At 37.6% G+C, this 17,094-nt stretch overlaps 1 protein-coding gene across 7 annotated transcripts in view; it reads left to right on the forward strand.

Annotated features, from left to right (window-relative positions):
- JAK2 (Janus kinase 2) overlaps window positions 1–17,094 on the forward strand; it is a 96,911-nt gene that overhangs the window by 24,664 nt on the left and 55,153 nt on the right. For 2 of the 7 annotated variants that reach the window (XM_033003725.2, XM_042804905.1), the window contains exon 1: window positions 12,272–12,610. The exons of 1 other annotated variant lie outside the window; for it this stretch is intronic. The gene's annotated coding sequence lies outside the window, so the exon portion shown is untranslated. Of the gene's footprint in view, window positions 1–11,154; window positions 11,180–12,105; window positions 12,123–12,172; window positions 12,240–12,271; window positions 12,611–17,094 lie in introns of those variants that run through there. 4 more of the 7 variants (XM_042804902.1, XM_042804903.1, XM_042804901.1 and 1 more) reach the window with 4 other exon arrangements.

Here is a 17,094-nt window from a genome sequence, read left to right on the forward strand (position 1 = left end):
TTGTTCTACTGTTTTTCAGGTGCTGTTTGTAAAGACTGCATAGATGATGTCGTATTCGTCCTGGTTTAAGTTGTTTGTGAATCTCAGGTCACTGTGAAACTACACTAGGAAAGTACTGTTGTAGACTTGTCCTATTCCTAAGCTCTTTCCTGGTCACTCATTCTTGGCCACTGTTAGAAGAAGAGCTAGATGTGCCTTTGGTCTGATTCTGTATGCCTGTTCTTAAGCAAGAGAACAAGCAAGTGGCTTGAAAAAAACATAGAGAGAATTAACTCTCAAAATCATGTTCTCCTGTTGCAGTTTATGTGCAGACTAAATACAATTAACAGAATTGTTTCATGGACAATTAAAAAGCAAAACTAGTTTGAAATCACACCATGTGCTAAACCCTGAGACTGGCTGAGGTAAGACTTCTACCTTTTGATCTTATGCGTGACTCTGAAACATGCTTACTGGATCTCTGCCAGTAAGCAAAAAATGCATTTAGAGTGGTATGCTCAGAAAAGCAAAAGATGACTAAGTATATGGAGTAAGCTTTGTGTTGAGTTGTCAGAACCACTCCAAAACTGCTGTAATGTATGTTCCTAAAGAAATAAAAGAACTTTGGTTGCTGTAGCTGAATTCTCTAGAGGTATTTCAAAACAGAGGTTGAATTTACAGGTGACAGAATGGTTGTTATATAGCAGTTGGAGGAAAAGGAGTAATGAATGCTTCATATAACTGAAAAAAATTAAATTGATAGTCTGATGAAGAACTGTTTCATAACTAGTGAGTATGAAAAATTGAGCCTTTCTTTCACTGTTCATTAGTTATTATGGAGTGTAGGTGTTGCAGAAATATTTACTGATACTCCTTTATTGTAGGAGTAAAAGTAGCACCTCAGACCGTGAAGACCAAGGGACATTAAAGACCAGAGAATGGGTCTTATTTGGAAGGAAGCAAATATTTAGGAGTTTAGCTTTTGAATCAAGAAAGATAACAGTTCTAGTCTTCAATGAAAAACAATGAAAGGAGTGCAGTTAGGCAATGGCTGTAGTGCAAAATGCATGCAACAAGATAGCTTTTTGATGATGCGTCTGTCCAAAAAATATGGCCCATATTTGTTATCTTTTTTAGTAAGTTTACATGCTTGAAAATTATGTGGCCATAAGCACTAATTAATTTATTTCATACTGTAAATGCTGGTAGAGAATATCAGTCTGTTACAGGTTTTGTCGCAAGCTGTTGTAATGTCTGGTGTGTCCTCGGTGGTCATGGGGCTTCAAGCAACCATGTGAGCAACATCCGAAGAAGTATTAAGTAGTAATAAGTAATTAGGAACTTAGTAGGCATCACTCTGCTAGTTTCTTTTCCTGTACAGTAGTCAGTTGAATCTAGGCAGTAGTGAGTAAGAAATTCACATCACATACTGATGATGGAAGGGAAATTAAATTTTTCAGGCTCATCACATTGGCAATCTAGGGAAACTGTTAATAATCACAAAATAATTTGTGATGAACTGTCTTCTTCTGTGATATGTACTGATTGTAACACTGATAGTTTATTGATCGTAAAAACTGCATACTACTAATTAACCTCACACTAGTCTTGCAATTTAGGCAGGTGCTTGAAGTAAAAGAGCAGTTATCTTTACTTTCAATTCTTGCCAAAGGCTGAAAAAAATAACTAATCAAAAGGCATGTACCTATCTATAATCTTCCGTAATTCCATCATATATGTTATGATAATGGTATGTAAAGCAGCTGAGAGAAGGCGATGTACCACAAGTGCATTTAACTTTGACAGCTGCTTCAGTGAATAGATAAAACATACACCACCCATTGTGGCAGAGTTTGCTGTGTGTTGAATATCATACAACCCCAGCCAAACCTAAAAGATTAGGGTGGCTGAGGAATTGGGCAGTAAAAAGACCAATGTTAACTTAGCATTGAGGAGAATCACAGACTCTGGCAACTCTCTAAGAGTCAGAAATCGAAATACGTTTATTGCCAACACAGATGCGTTTATAAATCTTCCTAGCAACTGATCACACATAACAAAAGGCTTGATTGGTTACATGCATTCTTCACACACAGCTCGCACTCCTAAGACTAACATTTGATTGCTTATTACCCCCCTGTCCATAATACACCAGACAATTCATTGGCTACAAGTTAGTTACTGCTATCCTAAAGCCTATTGGTTAATTAAATCTTACAAGCACAAACACAATGTTCTATACACTTTTAGCTCAAGGTAGAAAACTTTCCACTGCTTAAGAAACGACCAGATGTTTTCCATCATCCGTGGCCTGGCATGTTTTCTTCAGGCAAAGCTCAGCATCCTTATCTTGTTTTTCTACATTCCTGTTTGCTACTTTCAAGGCTTCTGGCCAACGAAGGTCAAGATGTTGGCATCATTCAGCAGCTGCACAGCACTCTCAGTTCTTCTTTTTGCGTCCCTTTTGCGATGTAGCAAAAGTCTTGCTCTTGTTTGACGTGGCCATTGTCCTCCAAAAACAATCCCACATAGCATCAGCAGGTGAGACTCAGCTAATTGTGTTGCTGTTGCTTTTAGTGCTTCTGAACATCCAGGTTTTTTCCTCTTCGGTCTGTGTTTGGACCTTTTCAACTTCTGCGTGGTTGCAAAGCCTTCATTACAAAAACAAGATGTGTTGGTGGTGTAGCAAGAAATCAGGAAATGACAATCTGCTTCAAAACCTGCCTGGGAGCTCATTGTCTATCAAGACCACCGGTGAGCAAAGCACTGAAACTCATAGTACTGGTTGCATGTCAGTTTAGCTAGAGAAGGAATTGACTGACATTGATGGATTTGATACACCTTTTCAAAGATTTATGTAGAATCACTGGAATAGTTGACACAGCTTGCTGAAGCTTGTTCATATTTAGGCTGGGTGTTTTAAAAGCTCTGTGGAAAACTAGGTAATTTCTTGTGTCCAGGAAGAAGTTAACATGACTTATCTGAGTAGGTATTTGCATAGACTGCCCAAGAAAAATTTGAACAGCTATGAAATCCACACATGTGAGCTGGTGGACTGTGCAGAACCATTTCTTCAGTTCTATATTGCGTGCACTTGGGAGACAGACAGATGCTTATAATAACTTGTAGTTTGGCTCATTGTATGTTCCAGGTGATAAGAAAATAACACAGCTATTTCCTTATCTCTCCATTCTGCTTGAGACTGGCAGATCACAGAGTATCTAGCTGGAACCACGGGGATTAGAGGTGCTTTGTTCTTCTGGAAGAGCATGTTAAGTGTTAACTGTTCTGGCTTCTTTCAGTAGGACTAGTTGGCTCTGCAACAGGTAACATTTGTCAATAGTTGAGACTCTAAACATTCTTTGTTCTGTCAGTGGGAATGTGCATAGCATGTCCCCTTATGCTATGCTGTCTCAATTTATTGAGGAATAATGGTCACTGTTACTGGTATTTTTACATGTTACACAACAGCGAGAAGGTTCAAAAGATGATTTGGACATCTGTGTTAACTTGGTCTTGCTCAAGTGCTCTACTGTAAGACTTCTTAAGCCTTTTTTTTTTTTTTTTCCTCCCACTAGTCACCTCTGATCTTTTTTTCCCTGTAAAGATATTTTCTCACAACTCCTATTTTCAGTCTGTTTAAAATGTGATTTTATAGGTTTCATTTATTCTACCTTCATAAGAAAAAGGTCTGCAAATGTCAGAAATGGGACAGTGGCACTTGTAATTTTAATGCTTAAAGGCATTAGGTGCGTTTGAGGTGTCTCCCATTTACTCCCCATGTTTAAAGAAGAACTGATTGAAGTCCTTGGCTTAAAGGATTAATCACCACCCACTCCAGGCTTGTCATTGTGATGGGATCCTACTCCATCAACTTTTTCCATCACTGTGAGGGAATAAGTAAATGTTCCTTGGAGAGAGATGAAAGAACCAAAGAAATATGTGATAAGGATTAAAATTTCTCCTTCCCTCCAAAAGGGAGAGAGGGGAAAACCCCCACCCAACCACCCTCAGTATCTTTTTAAAAACAGCTATTCCAGCTTCTTATTTTTGCTTAAATGTAGCTATGATTTGGACACAACAGGAATGGAAAACTAATGGATTTGTATGGAATGTGATCTGTACCATATGCTCTGCAGCATCTGCTTTGAAAGCCTGGGGATCCTGGGCAGACTCGCAGAACCTTAAGGGAACTGGGAAAGGAGAGTCCTTAGTGGGGAGTTTACTTGGGTGAATTTGAGACCTGATTGGGAGAGACTGTATCTGCCAGAGATGAGAGGTAAATGGAAGAGTCCTACTGCCGGGCTGGGCGAGCCGAGGACCCAGGCCAAGGAGGAAGAACATAGCCGACTCAGTATGAGTGATAAAGTGTGCTTCAGTTTATTGATTTTCATTACAGCCTTTTATAATCTTTCTACTAATTATGCCTACTAGTCACTAGCTGATTGGCTTAAGCTCTGAGGGTCGTATTCGCACGGTCCACCTACTTGCAGTTAGCTTACAGCACAAGCTTCTCATAACACTAAGTTTCTCATGCCACTATTTCTAATTCCCCTTGACTTGTTTTCGATACACGACAGTACCGTAACACAATGTTTCTCAGACCACCGTTATCATAACACTGGGTTTCTCAGAGCACTATTCCTAATTCCCCTTAACCTGTTTTCGACACACCACGGTACACAGGGCTGAAGCGTCCTTGACATTCCTCCTGTATCAGCAGCTGCGAGCAGCTGCAGGCAAACCCTAGTGAGGCTCAGCATCAGCAGCTAGAGCAGGCTCTGATCATACAATTGCTCGGTGGGCTCAGGACCCTTGTCTCTGAGCCATTCTCCAACATCCTACATACTCTTCCTTACTGAAGAAAAATTTAGAAGTGCGGGATAAAAAAGTAGAACAAATATCTACCCTTTTCCTAGTTTTCTTGATTTATGTCCCACATATGATTCAGTCTGCTGTCTCCATCTTCCACTTGAACTGCAACTTCTGCTTTTACTTGACCTTCACTCCCTTCCCATCATTGACTATCTCATCCCTCTTGTGTCTGTCACTGCTTCCCATCAAGTAATGATTGTGAGAAGGCATTTTCTTCTCAGTAGTTTAAACTTCTTCCTAAGTTTTCATTTGTATTCAATTACATTTCCAAATGTTAAAACAAAACATAATGTTTTGGTAGAAGTTGACTGTGGCAGAATGCCTTAATTTCCCTCTTCTTTTTGGATTTTTCTAGGAATTAAATGGAGCCTAGACTTCTGGTCATGTTTAGTAGTTACTGTGTATTTTCCTGTACCTACTAAGATCAAGCAGGTTCCAACCTGCTATTTTTTTTCATTTGCACAATCATCTTTTTTACCTTGCGTGTGTTAAAGTTATGCCTGCCTAACAATCCACTAACCTTTAATTAGGCTTAAACAGTTTTCATTAGTATTTAAACAAGGTGGGGTAAATGCCAAGTGACTGAGGTTATTTCAGTTAAAATCTGAACATCGTTCTGTACCCAGTTGTGGGTGGGAGTCAAGAGAGGAGATGAGAATTTCTATTAGAGAAGCTTGGTGGTGATGGGGAAAGAGGAAAAGCAGCTGTCTTTTGAGATATTTGAGTTTAGACTTGGCATACAGATCTGTGCTTTGACTTAATAAACCATTCCAAACTTAAGGGACTATTCAAGCAACGTCCAGGTTGTATAGTAAGGGATACTCAAATCTTTGTAGAGGATCTTGCCTACTGCTGTAACTGTCAGTTTCTGATATCTGTCATCCTGTCCCTTTCCTGATTCTCTCCACATAACCCCTCCCACCTCTCCCGCCCCCCCCATGCCCCCCGGATGTGCTTGTTTTTCCTGTTATCCACTCTTTTTCTTCTTTCCAGCAGAGACTGTGTACAACATATAAAATGGACTGAAGTCTTCAGGTGTGACTCAGCTGCTGTGCATACATTGCTTAATGGGACATAGTCTGAGAGGAATAATTTGGGTTTAGGAAGTTTCTACATCAAATGAGATGGAATCCTTCATCAGAGGATGAATCAATCCTTCCATTACACTGTCTTGCTGTCAACAAAAGCATGTGGCTGGTAAAAGGGAGTGCAAGGGAAAACTCTGTTACGCTCTACCACTTCTTACATTGTTTTGGTTTTAGGGGGTCTCTAATATCCTTTATCAATTATGAGAGATATCAAACTACGTTAGCTTTTTTTTTTTTTTCCCTCAAAAAGAAAGTGCTATACCACTTCGTGCAATTCTGACTGTGTGTGTCTGAAGTGACAGGCAGGATATGTTCCAGTTTATACTATCCTTATGTGTGGTCATGGTGACATATGCTGCTTATGCCAGTAGGTTGATGAGGTCATGTTAAATGGTGATATTGTCTGTGAACAGTTTTCAGGGGAGTGGGAGGGGAAGCATCTGCTAAATGAGATAAACTTCACTTCTTTTAGAACCCATCAGTCCTGAATGGGGATAGAAGAATAACAAGAGCTCATTTCTGTGAACTTGTTTTATATACTGCTTGGAATAATGCAGAGGCATTATGTCTACATAGTAATGGCATTTAGACTGGATCGGTGCCACAAAGCCACTAAGAATCCTGTTTCTGTTGAAGGCATGAGGGGGATATTTTTGTCTCCTATGGGGTAGTGAACAATACACCCGCAGGCTTTGATAGAGATGTTCACAGTAGTCTCTGTTACCTAATTCTCTTTTTACTGAACTCTAAGGAGTAATTTGGAATGATAATCCTAAACAGTTTGCAGAATCACTGTGTTGTATTACTTTGAGACGTATTAAATATATTGCATCTATGTCTTTCCTTCTTAATGCCTTTCCCCAACTTCCCCCTCCCCCCGCCTTGCTATGGCTTATTTTTTAATTACACATGCCCTTTGTATTGAACTCTGTATGTTCAGGAGAGGTTTTTCCCTCCCTCCCCCTCCCCGCCTCTATACACTAAAACTGAAAAATGAAACTGCATATAGGGAGAGTTATGGTAAGGGTTGAATTTTAAAATGGATTTCCTTTTGCACTGTTTAAGCAGTTTGGAGATTTCATCAGTGCTTCCTTTATGGTGTTACTTAATTTTTCAACTATTTACCTTTGAAAGGATTTATGAGGTAGTTCTCTCTTTACCATTAAATTTGTTCTATTAATTAATTTGTGAAACAAAGAATTATGTTTATATCTGATCTACCAGTGACTGACCATGTGAACTTAGGCAAATAGTTTAGACCATTTTACTTCTCTTATTTTCCAGACATAAGTGACAATGTTTTATGTAAAGCACCCTAGTATTGAAGTACAATGCAAACTGAAAATATGAAGATTACTGTGCATAGTTACAGAGTTGCAGATATATAAAAATTGCCTAGAACATTGGAAGTAATCTGATGGCACTGAGGCTAAGTTTGTAACTGACAGAAGCATGCTCTGTCTTCTATGGCGAAGCTGCATTGTGGGGTTTTGTGTTTAAATAAATTTTGTACCAAAGAATGCTATCAGTGATCTAAAAAATGAAGGTCATGGTCTCGCCTCTGCTGTTATTTGGGTGGGGTTTTTTACATTTTCTTTTTGTCTGTGTGCCAGAGGGATGTAATTACACAGTGACCTTATTTGCTTTAACAAAATGAAGCTCAATTCAGTCATTAATTGATGAATTGGCAGACTAATATTGTGGTGTTTAGTTTGGATCTGGGTATGGGTGGACTGTTTCTTGCACGTACTAGCAATCAAAGTCCTTACTATGTACTAACTAAGGAAAAAAAAAAAAAAAAAAGAAAGGGATTTTTTACTGGTAAGTGTGCAGATGTGGCAAGTGCTTAAGGGCAGGAGAGGGTAGAGTGATATCCATTTATAGATACTGGAATGCCTGGTCAGAAGTGGTCCATTTTAAAATCCTGGTTAGGAATTTTAATTGGATTTAATTTGCTAATTGGAATACACATTTAACATATCGAATAACTAAAAATATTTAGAGTAATTTATGGTTTGTTAGGGTGTATCTTCAGGAGCTTAAAGCATGCATAAAGAGAGGAGAGGCCATGGTCAGTTTTAAACTTATAGTTGATTTCAATGGTTCTCAGCAATTTATCTTATACCTGAAAATGTATGCGCAAAAACTTCGTAGAGTGACTGATTTGGCTGGAGACATGTATTATTCAGTGTAATTTGCAGGTTACAAAAAAACTTGATTGTAATACACTCTTTTTCACTTGTATTCCAGACTTATCTCCAGTTTATCTGATTAAAAGTAATTGTATTCAATGAAATAAAAATTGATAAATAGTCTGCAGTATCTTTAACAGGTCTTTTTTGAGGAGCTAGGTGGATCTTTCATTGTGTAACAGTCCTAGCTTGTTTTGTCATCTCTTTGTTAGTTGTGTGTTGTGTGGAATAGTTATCTTGTTCTGTTTTCCCTTGGGAAGTGGTTCTTGAAGTCCATGAAAGACAACTCCTTTGCAGCAGCTTCTTCCAAACCCTGACGAAGAGGCCTGAAATTCTTAGTTTGCCAGAGCTGAGGTGAAGCTGAAAATAAGTATGTATAATATGTTGAAAAGGTCTGGAGAAAACTGAAGTGGTTTTTGAGTTTGAGATTGATCTAGAAAAAAGCCTATCTTGTTCTGTTATTTAGAGTATCCAAAATTTTGAACAGATCACCTTAGATAGATTTGAATTTTCCATCCAAAAGTGAGTGTGAAAACACCACTTTCAGGCAGTAACGATAAAACAGTATGATTTCTGACTTGGAGTGAGGTCTAGCAGGAAGAACTGATGTGTCTTGGTTTGCATTACTGAGTAGGTACATCCGCAGAACTTTCTTTGGAGCAGTGGAAACTCATCTGAGGTTGAAAAGTAGAAGAAAGCCCTACACTTCAGGGCTCAGAGGCAAAGCCTGTGTTGTAATTTGATTTATGTGCTGAGAGACCTGAGTGTTTTAAGTTTTGTCTAGTTTTCTGTCATAAGATAGACTTTTAAGAATAGTTGGATAATTGCTCAGTTGGAATTTTGTAATTAACTTTTTATAAACAACTTATAAGTTTAAAAATACTGCTATAAACGTCTCATCTTTATTTTATAACGCCTTCTCATAAAGGAACTGATAAAAGCACAATCTATAGCAGCACATTTTGAAATACAGAAAAGAACTCTCTATCTTTTTATCTGATCTTCTATATATTGTGGACCAGTTACATTCTGGCTTTCCTCTTCTACCAAGTTCAGTAACACTGGTTTATCTAGAGCCTATTTTGTAACAAAACATCTACTCTTGATGTTTTAAAATTGAGAAACAGAGAATCTACTGCTTTCTTGACTGTTTGTTCCAGTAGTTTGATATTCTTGTTTGAGAGAGAAGAAATGTTGTAGTTCAAAGAAGTATTTACAATCATTGTATCTCCTATTTAAATCATTATGTGCTTTTCCATTATGTTTTTCTTTTCTTGAATCATGTCAGATAGTCTGCTGGAGTTTTTTATCTATTGGGGCACAGTTCTTATGCTCTTGCTTTCTGCAATTTCCTTACGCTTTTTGAGGTTATAATCTCAAGAATCATGAAAAAACATTTTGTGTCACTCTTACTTCAGAACTTGGGGGAATATGCAATATGAGTATAAGGAGCTCTCTTTAAGTATATCTTAATTGGGAATATTTTCTTTCTCTTTAAAAATAAAACAGGCAATTTAATTGCATAATCATACTCAAAACAGAGTTCTGTAAGTACTGAACACATATGATGATAATTTGACTGTTTACCAGTAGTGAAGGAAGAACCTGTGTCTTTTTTTTTTTTTTATATAAATGTACAAGAGGACACAGAACAGATGAAGTGTTACATTGTGAAAATATGGTTGTCTTAACTAAACTTTTCCTTTTCCGTGTCATCTTCATTAGAGTTTTGCAGAAAGTCCCTAATGGTACATTTTATGATGAACCTTTGTTTACTTTCAGAGCCCTGGGTTTTTTGGCTGCTATTTTTTTCTGACAATCTGTGTTTACAGAGATAACGTGATCTTGGCAAAGCATGTAGTGCTGTATCTTCGCAAAAGCTGGCTGGTGTTTCAGATAGGGAACAAGTGGAGAGCTCTGAGGCCATTGATGATTAAGGAAGCATTAAGTAAACTATCAAGCAAGTACATTTTCCTGAATTATAAAGATAAAATGTCAACATTGCTATCGTAAATTATTCAACAATGTGAAGCATTAAAATAAAGTTTTAAAAAAGAGTGTATTCCTGTTTTTAAAATACCTCAACCCTTCTATCACAGAATAACAGAAACTGCATTATTTATATATATGGTAATTGAACTCTAAATCATTATTTGATAGGCTTGTGAATACATTTGTATAGTTTTGGGGTTTAGAGTATTAGTATGTAATTAAACTTTCATTTACAGAAATCACCTGATTTCAAATATTTCTGTGGCACCTTCTCACAGGATTGTTGCTTGGATGTCTCAGAGGGTCTTTTTCATGTTTTGTTGTAATGCATTATGTTATCAGACCCTGATTCTGTAGGGATTTATAAATGTGACTTAGTTCATGCTCAGTGCCTATTTGTAGCCTTGTTGAATATGTATAGGGACTAGGCTGGAGAGCAAGTAGGGAGGTGTTGTGGTTTTGTGTTTTTTTGTTGTTGTTGTTTTTCTGACAGGTTTTTTATTGGCTAGTTCAGAGCTTAAGGCTCTAATCTTGCCTAGGTTTTTAGCTGCCTCTGCAATACCAAAGACAACTTAAATAAAAATGCAAGACATCTTATACAGATTGCATTGTATGGAATTCCATTTTCTACAAATGAAGGTAATTCAAATTTAAGAACTTCTAAATAATAGAGTTACCGGTTTCTGTAAATGTTGTGTCATTGTAAAGAGTTAGCTTTGTTTCCTCTACAAAACTTTAAGTACTTTTCTAAAGGTATTGGGAGGGAACAACACCAAAACCCCCTAGAAACCCCTTCACGTTGAGAAGGGAATTTGTACATGAAATTTACATTACGACTGGCCTATTGATACACAGTTTCTAAACTGAAACTGAAAAAGCAGGGTAGGCTGAAGATAAAGAAAGTCTTTCTGGAGACACTGGCATCTATTGCTCTTGGCTGCTCAGTAGAGATTGCTGATTCACTCTGACTTAAATGTTATCCTGTTTACATGCTGACAGTTATTTCTGCAAAGGGCTAATTTGTTGAAGCATGTGTTTTCAGATTCTCTTCAGGTAGTGTAAAAGCTGGGACAGAAATAAGGGGATAACTTCATTCATCTAGATGTTTTCATATTTTTCATGAATGTCTCAGATTTACTAGTCTTTTCCTCCCTCATGTCTTTCACTGAAAAATGTTACAGGGAACAAGGTCATGCATGTTTTATCATGCAGCATATTATGCAGTGGTTTTGTCCAACACCACTTTACCCTTTCCTTTTGTCAGGTGGTAAAAACTAGGAGAGGAAAGAACCAAAGAACCCACAAAAAGCAAAGAACCCACAAAAGGGGGAGCAGCAAGGGGGTATCTTATACATACAATATTGTAAAGAACGTAGTAGATTTGTTTTATCTTTTTGTAGGCAGAAAAGGTGGTTAGGATTGTGATTATTATATCCTTGCTACTTTCCCCTGTACAGTAAAGTGTAGAAGTATACTTCTGAATCTTTGCCTTTAGAGATTAAAAATTTAACAGAGAAGTTAATGATAATTCTGGTTGTTGAAACTGGAGACACCTTTTCATCTAGAAAAACATAGCAAAGAGGCATAGTGATACCGTTCTGTGCAATTATTTCTCATTATACAAAAGGTGACTTGAAATTTCCTTAACTGATCTTTGAGGTTTGTGTAACAGTTTTTTCTTAAACTATTCTTACACTCAGCCAGCAATCAGGATCTTTCTTTCTATACTTCAGGCATTTTTTTTTTCCCCCCATTTTTGTGATGCTGCTAAATTCAAGCTGTGTTGGAAGAGAATAAGCCACAAAATAATAGTGACTTAGCCCATGGATGAGGAAAGGTTTTTAAACATTGCTTTAAACACTTTTTATCTGGTTCTTCATCCTCCTGTGTACCTCCTACTTGCCTGCAGGAGACCACTAGTGTCACTGCCCTTCCCCCTGCCACATAATGTTCTGCTCCTGGTCCACAGGAAGAAAATTCTAGCTCTTCAGCCCTCGTGAGTTTCTGCACACAGTGTAAACACATATGACAGTTACTGTAGAGGCAGTAGTTTTACTAACCTCTGAGGCGGGAAGTTACCATACTGGGGAAGTGAGATAAGAGGCCAAGAAAAGTGAGATGACAGAATTCAGAAGGAAAGTCCAAACGGGTTTAACTTTTTAAAATCCAGGTCTTGGGAAAAGCTTTTTGAACAACTGCAAGCTGGGCAATTTATTACAGTAGCCAGTGGCAACTGGAAAGAGTTAGGACTAGTTTTCCTGACAGAAATGTTTGCTGTGAGAAACCCTTCATCTTCTGTGAAGGAAGAGAACCTCGTATTTTCTACTAGGATATAACTGCACTTGAAACTGTGGCATTGTTGTTTGCTTAGAAGATACCTTTTCTTTATAGACTTGGAGCTCCAGAGCAGTCCTGTAGTTGGAGAGGATAAAGAACTTTGTCGAAGGTGTGACGTCCTTCAGAAGTACCAAACTACAGCAAGTGGTGGGTCTTGGCTGTTCTCTTTCTTCCACAGTTAAGCTGTTGAGAGCAGACATTTGCCTGAGAAATGCTTGCCTGCCACAGGAAAAAAGGATAGGTGTTTGGAGGCTGAGAGAAGAGGATGAGTTTCCAAACCTTTTCCATTTTAATACAGATGGTGACTGCTGTGTCACTGTTCAGCACTCTGACTGCAACATGAAATGTGTATGACTCCTGATAGCTTAGTGTAGCCTGCTTGGTTCTTTACAGCATCTGTTTTGCAACTGTTGATGCTGTTCTTTGGCCGCACAGTACTGTAGCAACAACTGATGGTTTGTGTTTTGACAAATCCCTCTTCAGTTATGACATGGAGAGTTGCATTTGGAAAAGAATAGCCTGTTTGCTTTAACAGTGTCTTCCAGCATCACCTCCCCACTGTCTTAATCTTGTAATGCTTAAGAAAGCCAAGCAATCTGACAGACTACTTTGCTGCTGTTGATGATGTACTTCTTGTTTTTGTTTGCACTTTCAATATTTATTTTAAAGTGTGAGTATAGCTATAACTGTCATATGTATTCCCTAGAGGTTGCTGAAGTGTTTTTCCCCTAGATGGTGTTTTCAACAAAAATACCCTTTAATAGAAAAATACTTTTTTTCGTTTCAGTGGTGAATCAAAATATGTTCCACTTTGAAATAGGATTTTTTTTTTTTAACCTTTCTTATTTGTCTCCTAACTTTTTGGTAATTCACCGGTAGTTGTTTTTACATAGATGACAGTGCTTTGATTGTTCAGTGTTGGACAGTGGTTCTCCATTTTTTTATAACCAAAGGCCACCAGGCAGAATGAGACTAGTAGCGAGCAATCCTCAGAACATGTTTTACTTTGAGTCCTGCACACAGGACCACTGGCAATTCCTTTTTTATGTCTTTCTGAAAAAAATCAAAGAATCAATTAAGGAAGACCTATACTCTACTAATTAACCCTTATTTCGTGGTCTGAGCTATTAAACAGAATTCAGTTATCAGTACAGTTCACGAAACAAAGTCTAGTGTGATGTGGCATACTTGTGAAAATATCATTTAGTCCTAATATTACTGTTGTCATCTTTTATTGCATCACTTTAGAAAAACTTGAGAGATATGTGTAAGGGAATCGTGAAATTGGTGACATTTTTCACATGCTTCATGCAGGAAGTCTTTCTGACGTACTGTGGTTACTTTTCCTATGTCCTCTGTGTGTATAAAGCTGTGCAGATAATGGTGGCTCTGAATGGGCTAAGGATCCTCGGATGCCACTGTCTCAGGAGATCATCCTTGCCAAAACAGTTGGGCAACCATTCGAATTGCTTGGAAATTTTCTGATGAAATAGTCTTTTGCTGAAATTTATCAGCATGGTGAAATTGAAATGTTTTGCAGATACAGTCCGACTTTTGCCAAAGTTCTGATGGCACCTAACCAGAGCTGTTACTCGTAGGCAGGTCTTTGACTTGATTGCTCTTCTGGTAACTCACCTACTTGACATGTTACTGTGATGCTGAGGCTTCTAGGATATATTGTTCATTCTGCTTTTCCAGCAGCACCCCTGGGTAGCTTTCTTCCTGGGATAAGCTAGAGCTTATTCTTCACTCTGTTGTGAAGAACTTAGAAATCACATTTTTTTTGGTTTGTTTGTTTTAATCCCTAATTGGAATGAAAAGATTAAGTTCCTTATAATAATAGCTTCTATCCACTTAGTCCCTGTGTGTCATACAAGCAGATCAGGTCAGGATAATTACTCTTTCCTTGTGCAAAAGTTCATGTACTGTTGCTGAATTGCTGATACAGACAGTGGTTTGCCAAGTGAAAACTGTAAGCAAATGTTATCTTTGCTTCTCCACTTTTTTTAGTGTATGTTTTGTCATTGATATGTTAGTCTGTCATTTTCCTTCTGTATCTGCTTGCTACCATGTGCATTCAAATTTTGATATAATAAAAATCCTTGTGTGATACTAATGTACGTCTGATAAAACAGGAAAATTCTTCTAAAGTCACTTTTTGCAGTCGTTTCTTGTATGAGTAGTTGCTTTCTTATGTTAGTGACTTTACCTTGTGGCAGGCAACTTTTAGACGCCCAATAGGCAGAGTATGTTAGAAAAAGAACATGAAGACTGAATATATACCCTTTCTCTACAAAAGATCTTTAAGTATATTTTAAGAAAATATTTTATATTTTTGTGAAAGATATTTTAAAAGTCATAACAAATATTACCTGGGAAAAGACAACAGTTTTCTTAATGTAGAAGATGATGCATTTAAAGCACAGATAAACCTGATATGTAAACTTGGCATCTGTTGTCTAAGCAGTCAAAAAAGTTCTTAGGTGTTCCAGATTGCTTAGTATTTTTAAAATTATTGCTGAATACTTTAAGTTAGTCAGAAGAATGTTTTCTCATGAATGTGGTAAAAAGATAGGAATCTGTTGCTGTGAACTTTTGTGAAATACTAGCTGACGTAGTGTGTTCTGACTGACCAAAGACTTCAGAATCTCTAGTGAGTCCATTAACAAGCAATGGCATTTATGCACATGCTGATGTTTTAAAAATACAATACTTTATTACCTGTCAGAGTAGCATATGCATTTGTTTCGTTAAATTTAGTATACTTTTATGTTTAAAAAACCCCACCAAAACAAACCTGCATACACAAAGCGAATCAGATATGCAAGGAATACTGCATGTTGTATGCAGAACATGAATGCTATTGTTATCTTTTTAAGATTTTTAAAGTTTTCATAGCATAACAGGCCATGCTGGGTACATGTTACGGGAAAGTTTAGTTGTGCTCCATTTATCTGTATATTCAAACTGAACTGTGAAGGCTATAATTAAATACCAAGTATACATACTAAGTGTAAAATGAACGAACTAATCAAAGCAATTACAAGTAGGAAACTGGCTGACTACTTCTTAGTCTAATCTTGGTTTTGGAAGTAAAGAATTTATTTTGGTAGTCTTGTAATAAGGCACACAGTACTATTTAGAACTTCTGTTACTACTGACTCATGTAAGACCTTTTAGCATTTTTTGTGAGGCTTTTGCCTACAATCTTAACCACCTACCTACCAATACTTGGGAAGGCTTTTGTGATTTCTGTTTACAATGTGTACTCAAATTTCTTGAAAGGAGGACATATGTATAAGCAGATGGAAAGTGTGCACATTTTTGTCATCTTCAGTTTACACAAGATGTCTTAGTCTACTGGCAGTAAACATGTTGAGTTCTTGGAAGATAACCTATGTCTTCAAGGCCTTAATTGTTAATAGAAAATGCTATTCTGATGTCTCCTCTCGCTACTAAATTGAATATTCAAGATACTCAGTGACACAGACACAATAAACACCATATTTATATGAGTTCTGAAGGCTTGCTGAGAAGTGACTTTTTCAGGTTGTAAAACCTCCTCTGCATAAAAAAATCTGTATTGTGTTCTTTGCAGATAATGGCAACTTGGAGATGATGGACTAATTTATTTTGACAGAGTTTCATTAGACTCTTAAGTTAATTTTGGAATTGGGCATTTAAATCCTTGTAGGTAACAGAAATGTAAGCTGCTGTGTACTTATGTACTTGAACAAACTGGAGGGAAAGAGAGAACAGGGGAGTGAGGTCCCTGGCGAGATGGTGCACTGTCAGATTGGTACAGCCAGGAATGGAGGTGACATTTTTTGCAACTCTGCTGTGAAAAGAACAAATTGTGTCAGATAAGACTTACTCAGCCTGAAAGTATGTAAACTGAGTAGTTCTATCAGGTGTTGGTGCAGATCCTGTGAATAGGTGTGTTTGTAAAAGTGTGCAGAAGAGTGGTTGACTCTCTCTTGAAAAAAAAAAAAAATTAAAAAAAAAAAGGAAGAAATATGCTACTATAACCACTGTGACCCTCTTCAGCTTGAAGTTTTTCATCTCCAAATCTCCTTGCTTTTTGTTCAGAGCTATGAGCTTCTCTTTCATAAAGAAGCTATCATTTTTCTGTCATGTGAAGGAGGATAGACTTGGTACTAGGCTGCTTTATCCAATTTTTGCATGTGAAATGCAAGCTGCAATGTCAGTGAGCTTATTCAAAATATTGCAAACCTTATTCCACTGAGCTGTGCTAGGCAAAGAGTAGAAGTGGCTTGAGTTCTTAGCTTAACCTGGTTTGTCCCATCAGTTCATCAGCAGCTGTCTCGTATAGCTGGTGACATTACTCAATTGATCTGGCGTTTATGGAAAAACTACGTAATTAACTACAGTCAGCTAAACCTTTGTGCAGTTTTGCTCAAAGTCAAGAGCCTGACTGGGAATAATGAATGCAAGGCAGTTCGAGCATGGAACAGTACTTTTAAAATAGAAAATAATTTAGAATGCCCAGCAATACCCCTTGATCTGAAACCTGCATGAGCAGATGGTGCTTCTGTGTTCTGTTTGAAGCTAGTGCTCTCAGATCAGTGTACATGGAACGTGTGCTCAGTAGGTCAGTGATAGACTGCTCT

Source organism: Tyto alba, unplaced genomic scaffold, assembly GCF_018691265.1.
Source record: "Tyto alba isolate M040663 unplaced genomic scaffold, T.alba_DEE_v4.0 Super-Scaffold_42, whole genome shotgun sequence".
Lineage (NCBI taxonomy): Eukaryota > Metazoa > Chordata > Aves > Strigiformes > Tytonidae > Tyto > Tyto alba.